The sequence below is a fragment of the Pteropus alecto genome, unplaced genomic scaffold (genome assembly GCF_000325575.1).
Source record: "Pteropus alecto unplaced genomic scaffold, ASM32557v1 scaffold8, whole genome shotgun sequence".
Lineage (NCBI taxonomy): Eukaryota > Metazoa > Chordata > Mammalia > Chiroptera > Pteropodidae > Pteropus > Pteropus alecto.
The window spans coordinates 3,348,366-3,356,036 of NW_006494609.1; positions in this window are offsets into that span (position 1 = coordinate 3,348,366).

Below are 7,671 nucleotides of genomic sequence, written 5' to 3' on the forward strand. Positions count from 1 at the left end.
GTGTGTACTCACTCCCAAGCCGCACACATTCCTCCTTAATAGTGCCTGGAATGGCCAGAGACCCTTAGTCGGCTGTCCTGAAACCTTAGACAGCAGTTGGCCATTTTTCATAGTTACCTAAGCTTTGCATTAAGTTTTCTCGCCAAGACTACAGTAGAAGACATGAATAGTCTGAATCCATGGAAACCCTTTTTCTGCTCTTTGGAAGATTTTTTTCATGGTACGTAGAGGTTAGATCCTTGGGGAGCAATGCCTCTATTCTCTCTTCCCGTTCAGTTTCACTCAACTTTCTCTTACAGTCTATATTTTATTTCTTCCCTAACTTTTAGGCTGAATATGAAGGCCGCTTAGACGGAGGAGACTGGTGCCCGCTGCTTGCTTCAGGCCATTCCAACTCGCGGATTTGAGAAGGGGTCAGATTCTTCTACTTTTCTCTCTGATTGCACTTGGAGCTGAAGCAGCAGAAGCGGTAGCTCTGCCCCCTGGTGGACATGTGAGGCAGAGCTCCCCCTGTCCAATTCCAGAAGCCCCATCACTGTGGTTGGTTGGTACAGGATAGGGGAACAGATTTTTGTTTACTTTGATAGAAATAGCAAAACTTGACAGAAAAAAAAAATCCCATTTTCCCCCGTCTCTCTAGTTTATTTCTGAGAATCTGGTCAATTTGGACGCAGAAAACACTTCTGTTTTTTCTCTTGTCTGGACTGCTTTTTTTCTTTTTGCTAGCCAAACCTGCTTTCAAACACTATTTCAAATTCCACCTCCTTCATAACAACGTGTCAGACTCTCCTCTCCTATGTATCTTTTAAAATGCAGCTTTACACAGACCCAGACATAGGGTGCACACTTATATGCTGTCTTATTGGTGTTTCTTTGAGTCTGGGGCCATATCATGTGTATCTTTTGTGTTCATTGACCCCACAGTGCCCAGCACAGGCCTGAGGACAAGAACTATTCTCAATTAGCCTTTGCTGATTAATTGATTAGTTAATTGATTAATTTCTACAGAAACAACTCTAAGCTCTTGCTTCAATAAATCTTCCAGAGCTCTAAGTTCTTTGGGGGAATCTAGATAGTGATCTAATCAAGTATAGCCTTGCACAATAAGTAGTTTCATAAAGCAGTTTCACAAGAGAGCATCACCACCACCCAGAGAGAGATGAGGAAGTTTGAAGTGGACTCTCAGAGAGATGTGGAGGAGGGTGGCAATGTGGAAAGGTCGAAGGATGAAAAATTAGAGAGGGGGCCTCTGCTCCTGGATCGGAGAAACAGTACAAATTCTAACTCCAGGTTTATATCCAAACTCCGCTATGTGGCCTTGGGCAAGTTTACTGTCTTCTCCGTGCATCAGTTTCCTCATCTGCAAAAATAAGCACCCTTCTCATAGTGATGTGATGAAGATAAATTGCGTTAATCTTTGCAAAGTGCTGGAACAGTGCCTGGCACATAGTGAGTACTATGTAATAGTTTGTAAATGAATTTTCCTGCTTAACTTTCTTGTAAATGGAATGGGGGAAGATTATATGATCTCTCATTTCCCTTCTGTACTGACCTTCTGGGGCAAAGCATGAGTTTTGGGGTCAGGCAGGTCTGAGTTGACCCCTGTCTTTTTTAGCAGTTATGTGACCTTGGGCGGATCACTCTACTTCTTGGAGCCTCAGTTTTCTTATCTGCAAAATGAGGATAATTGTATCTACTTCAAAGACTGTTGTATACATTACATGCTTGTAAAATGCCTGGCATAGAAGGAGCTTGATAAACAGACGTTATAGTTATTATTAATGAGAAGAGCCATATATAAGAGAATAGGGTCTTCAAAATCTTTGACGTTTGAAGAAAGACTGAGCATATTGAATAGCGATGAGCCCAGCTCCAGTCACGGAGCTTGAGGGTGGGAGAATAGGCTATAGGTCTGGGCCGTGATGCGATATCATGACATCTGAAGAAACCGGGAATGGTTCGACGAGCACATCAACTCTAGAAAGATTTTCTGCTTGAGAGCTGCGTTGAGGGTGTGGACCCAGTGGGGCCACGTGCCAGCAGCTCTAGGCCCTACCTGCTCTTCTTCCCAGGAGGAGGGACTTTAGTAGGAGAGGGTGTGGGCAGGGTGGGCCCTGGAAACCTGTTGTTGTTGAGTGTGTGTGTGTGGGAATGGCCCAGAGACATCCTGCCCCAGGAGCTGGACTCCCAGGCCTGGTGTGTCCTCCCTTATGGCAGAACCTGTCTGCACAGCTCCTCAGAGCTGCCATTCCCAACCTTGATGGAGGACAGCCCAGACTGACTGCCAGCAATTATCCGAGGGGTGGGGGGAAGGAGGGTTATGACAATCTTAAAGCCAAATTAATTCCCTTCAGCAACATGTGTGGAAAAGTACTAAACGGAATATGCAAATGCTGTATGTAGTCCTTTGAGTTCTATTCGAAGGGAAGGAGGGTTGCAAAATCCAACAATGACAGAGTGTTGCAATCTCAAGCATGTTGGGAATCACTTTTATGATTCTCCCACTTGACATCTTATCCCCTGTGACCCACAAAGAGTTGTGTGCTCCCCAGTAGATGAAGGTCTACATTAAGTAAATTATTCAGGGATTCCAAAATCTGGACTAATCTGTTTGGGAGTCACAGGGGAATCTGGCAGCCTCATTCCAAATACATATTTCCAGTAATGGCAACAGGGTGGGTCCCCATGAGTGGCACCAAGAGCAGAACTCGAAGGTAGAAACAAGGCTTAAAAAGAGTCAGGAAGGTGCTGATATTGGTTGTCTCTGCGGAGAAGGGAATGTGTTTTTATTTTCTTCTTTTTGCTTGATGTATTTTCTGATTTTTTTTTTTTGCTTTTGGCAAGTGCATATTGCTTTTGTAATAAGAAAGAAATATTTTTAAAATGTTTCCAGCAGAGTGGTATGTTTGTTTTTTTGAAGGAAACAGAATATTATAAATAGGAAGGCTCAAACGCCTCCTTCTTTTTTTGTTTTTGTTTTTTTTTGCTTTTCTTTCTTTCCAAAAGAAATAGATGTTTGTGGCAAAACCTTTGAAAAAATGCAGATAAAGAAAATAAAAATCACCTGTAATTCCATCACAGAGATAACCACTGTCAACATTTTTGATTCTCCCTTTCCAATGTACACTTTAGTTTTACACTCTTTAGTTTATATCACGTAGTTTTTTAAATGAAAATAGAACCATGCTGTAATACTGTTTTGTAATCTGCTTTTTCTATGCAGTAGATCATGAGCATAAAATCTTTTTCTATGTGATCACTTTAATAGCTAGTCACAGGATTCTAGTTATCAACATCCAACAATTTAACCAACTGTGTATCGGTGGACTTTGGGTTGTTTCTGAATTTTTTGTTATTGTAGACGAGGATGCAAATATCTTTGTGGCTACATTTTTGTGCACATCCAAGATATATTTTTTTTTTGAGGTGGGCCAAGGGTGTGCTCCTTTTTAAGGCTTTTGAAATATAGTTGTGCAGTGTCACATAGTACAGTGTGCAGTCCCTGTTACAAAAAGGGAAGAGAATATTGGCTCAACCAGTTTCTAACTGTGTAATCTTTCAGAAATTACGTACTCTCTCTATATGTCCATTTCCTCCACTGTAAGTCTGGAATGATAGCAGCTATCCAATAAGATTATTGTGAGGATTGGATGGGAAAAAAATGTGTAAAGTGGTGCCTGGCACAGCACATGATAAATCCCTAATAAATGGCGCTCGTTTCTGATTTATGGATTGTCTTGTCTTCAGGAGAAGAAGATATCTTGAAATTGAGGTCTGGTTGCCTGGGAAAGTTGCGGGGAGAACTCAAGCAGGTTTAAATGGTGAATGGGGAAGCGCTGGAGAGTGGCAGGTAGAAGTGGACAAGTAATAGAAAAGGGGCTGAGGAAAGGTTAGCAGGGAAGAAGAGAGCGGGCTGTGGGGAGAATGGGAACTCAATGGATAGGGGTGAGATGCTCACACGGGACATTTAGAACAGGGACCCTTGCTAAGAGAGCCACGTGCCAGTCACTTTGCAGCCTGGGAGCCCACTTCTGTATCTGAGGCTGAGCTTATGTCTTCTGGTCCCCTGCTCTTTGAGGCTGATTTCCGCCTTCTTCTCAGCCTCATGTTGCATCACCCCATGCCAGTCTTCTTTCAGTTCTTTGAGTGCGTCTTGTTTCTCCTTGTTGCGTGATCTCGTGCATTCTGTACCATCCTCCTCCCCCCATCCCTGCCTGGGCCAGGAACTCTACTCTTCTCTTGGCTGCCTCCTAGGCAGTCTTCAGATCTCAAGCTGAAAGCTCCCTTCTTCAGAGACATCTTCCCTGACTATTTGGTATAAAACAGCCCTGCTCCCTCCCATTACTCTCTCACCGCCCTCTGTGTGCACATAGCAATGTCAAGGCTGGCAGTTATGTGTGTCTGTGCACCCTCGGTGTCCCCGCTAGGCTGAAAGCTCCACGAGAGCAGGACCAGGGTCTGTTTTGGGCTCATTATTGTATCCTTGATGGCCAGCACAGAATAGACACTCAAATAAGCATTTAGTGAAATGGCAGAAGAATAAGCCAGTTCATTTGTGACCTGTAAAATGCTTTTATACCCCATCCTGTGACTTCAGTTCCCTCGTGATTGATCCTGGCTGATTGGCTGAAGGAGCAGGAGATTTGGGGGCTGTGACGGATGCAGTAGCCAGCTCCTCTCCCGTCCTCATTTCCCTTGAGGAAGCAGGCTTCCCTTTCTAAGCCTAGAAACTTTAAACCAGGGCTTCTCAAACTTTAATATGTATGTAAATTACTTGAAGATCTTATTAACATGAAAATTCTGATTCTTGAGGTCTAAGATTCTGCATCTCTAACAGGCATCCATCCGGTGATGGCCTCGTTGTTGGTCCCAGAACAGTTCTGAGCAGCAAGGCTATCAAACCACAGGCTACCAAATAGTCTTAGGTTGAATTGCTGCGCCCTCTGTCGGTCACTGAAGGGCATGACATTCTTGACTAAGTAGATAAAGATCACGCATGACTTAAAACACACACAATTCTTGGGGAACAAGATCTGCTAAAAGCAGATGGGCACACAGATTCTTACAGCGTTAAAAATGTACTCTCAAGAATACAACTTGTAACGGATCCCTTCTATGCTGACGCTGATGGAACTCTCAAAAATGAAGAATGCAAGGGTTGGGAGGAAACTTTATGCTCAGATAGTCAGTGATTTTCTTCTTGTTTTGCCACTTTTTGCCGTGCCCCACCCCACCTTTTTTTAATAGCAAAGGTCTTTCTTTATTAGGGCTGCATTATAACTTTCATGGGCACTTTGGCCTTTGTGGGCTCTTCCTCTACAAAAATTAATTAAAAATTATATTTTATGACTGCATTAGTAGCAAGGTGAATATATTAATATATAGTCATTTTTGACATAAAAGTTAATTTTTTTCTTGTAATTTTTAAAAGAAATTAAAACATTTCTGTGGGTTCCTAAAAATACTGTGGGCTCTAGGCATCATGACTCCTGTTCTCCACCTGCTGGCCGGGTATATCTCTCTACATGAGTCTAAGGCTGTCCTAGATGCCTTGAGGGCTATATTGCTTTTTAAGCAGGTGACCAAGTTGAACATGTTAAAAGACTTAGACATATAGGTGCTGAGTTTTACTCTGTGCCAAGTGCTTTAAACACATCATTTAAGTTTCAGAATAGCCTTGTTAGGTAGGAATTACTACCATGTTGTACTCATGAGAAAACCAGAATTGAGAAAAGGTGACATCATTTTTCTCACATCACAGTAAGACGAGTAGGTGGTGGATATGAGATTTGAACCCGAAGGGTTCTGTCTGACCGCCTCCAAAGGTCGTGCCCCTGATGCGACAGGTTGTGTAAGGAGATGCCTGCCTGTATATACATCCCCAAATGTATGTGAGACTATCAAACATACTAAGGGGCAAGAAGTCAGGGTGGGCTGGAGGGTCTCAGTGAAGAGGAAGACTGAAGGCCAGCTTTGCAGAAACAGTGATTGTAGAGATGGAGCGGCAGAGGACTACAGTGAAGTGGAGGTGGCGTCCCCTGATTCAGGGGACCATGAGGAGACTTCCTCAAGGGAATGAACTCCAGGTAGGAAGCAGAGGGCGATGAAGCAGGGTGTAGCTATGAAGGGTGAGGAATTTGGGCCCAATTTAACATTTAGTGAGAGGGTCTTTGTTTACTTGAGCCCTAAAATCCAGTCCTAAATTATCGATAAGATAGCAAGGTTTTATCCCTGTATTGCTTTCTTATCTTTCAAATGGGAGTTATAAAACTTGTCCTACACTTTCAGGGGTGTCAGGAAATTCAAATGACTGTCAGCCCCATCAGAGTGGGGGGGCCTGTATCTGATTCATGCTGTGTTCCCAGGGCCTGGGTGCTCAGCAACATTTGATGAAGGAATGGACATCTTATTCTCTACAAGTCCTTTTAAAAACTGCAGCAGGAGGCAGCAGCGTGGCGAGAGAAAGCGCCCCAAGCCAGAAGAGGGCGCACTTCAGTGAAACAAGGTTTTACATAAGGAAACATTTCTGCAGGACTGTGGACTGAGAATTTGCAGCCCTGGGCTTTGCTTTAAGCTTTAGGATTTAGGAGGCCGAAATATTTTATTCTAAATAAACTTAACTCTAGTTTCCTAACCAGAAAAAGGGGCTAAAATGTAGTTTATTTCCTCCATTTCATATTCTCTTAATGCTTTTGATACTTACTACAGATGTCATTATTTTGGGGGGGGGTGGGCATAAAATAGCAACTAACTTATCATATCGCATGCTTTTGTGGGTCAGGAATTAAGACGGGAATTGGTTGGGAAATTCTTCCGCTCAATACGCCCAAGACTGATGTCTTCGGTATTCAGCTGAGGGTGGGCAGGGCCGGAGGATCCAAGATGGCTTCACTCACATGACACAGATGTAGTTTTACATTTTGTGTGGTTGTCTGACTAACATATGTCTCCCTCACTAGTCTAGAAGCTACCAGAGGGCCAGAACTGTTTTGTCTATCATTTTATCCCTAGTGCCTGGCTCATTGAGCTTAGTAAACATTTGTTAAATGAATTAATGACTTAATTCTTATAAAGAGTGTCGGGATCTTCAGAAAGAAGTCACAGGTGGGTGTCAATGATGATGACAGTAGCTCAGTAAGGGACAGGCCTGAGCAAAGTTCTCTACAATCTGGCTGATTAACTTACCTGCATTTTACAGATGAGAAGCTGAGGCTGTGCCAACACAGTTTTGAAGGACGATGAAGAGAAGCACCTTTTATATCACAAATCAGAGGATCTGGGGTAAACTAGGTAGCCCTGGCAGCCAAGCGAGTTTTTAAATGAGTTATTTGGGAGATAAAAATCTGATAAAATGACAAAAGGCTAGAAGGTATGTTTTCGAAATTGTCACAATGTTCCAGATTCCTGCTTCTACAGTTATCCAAATAATGGAAGGAAACCCTCTCCAAATGTTGAGGTGAAAATTCACTTGGATATCACCACATTCATTTTAACTTCCTCAAAATCCACATAATTGTCTCTTCTTCCTGGATTTCTTTATTTTTGATATTTCTGCACAGTTGCACTGTTCTGTCAACATGTATTGCTTGTTTTGTTTTATCAAACAGGTTGGTCTTTCATCATGAGTGTGGCATTGCGAAGTCAGCATGGGTTGATAATAGTGCCCTTGAT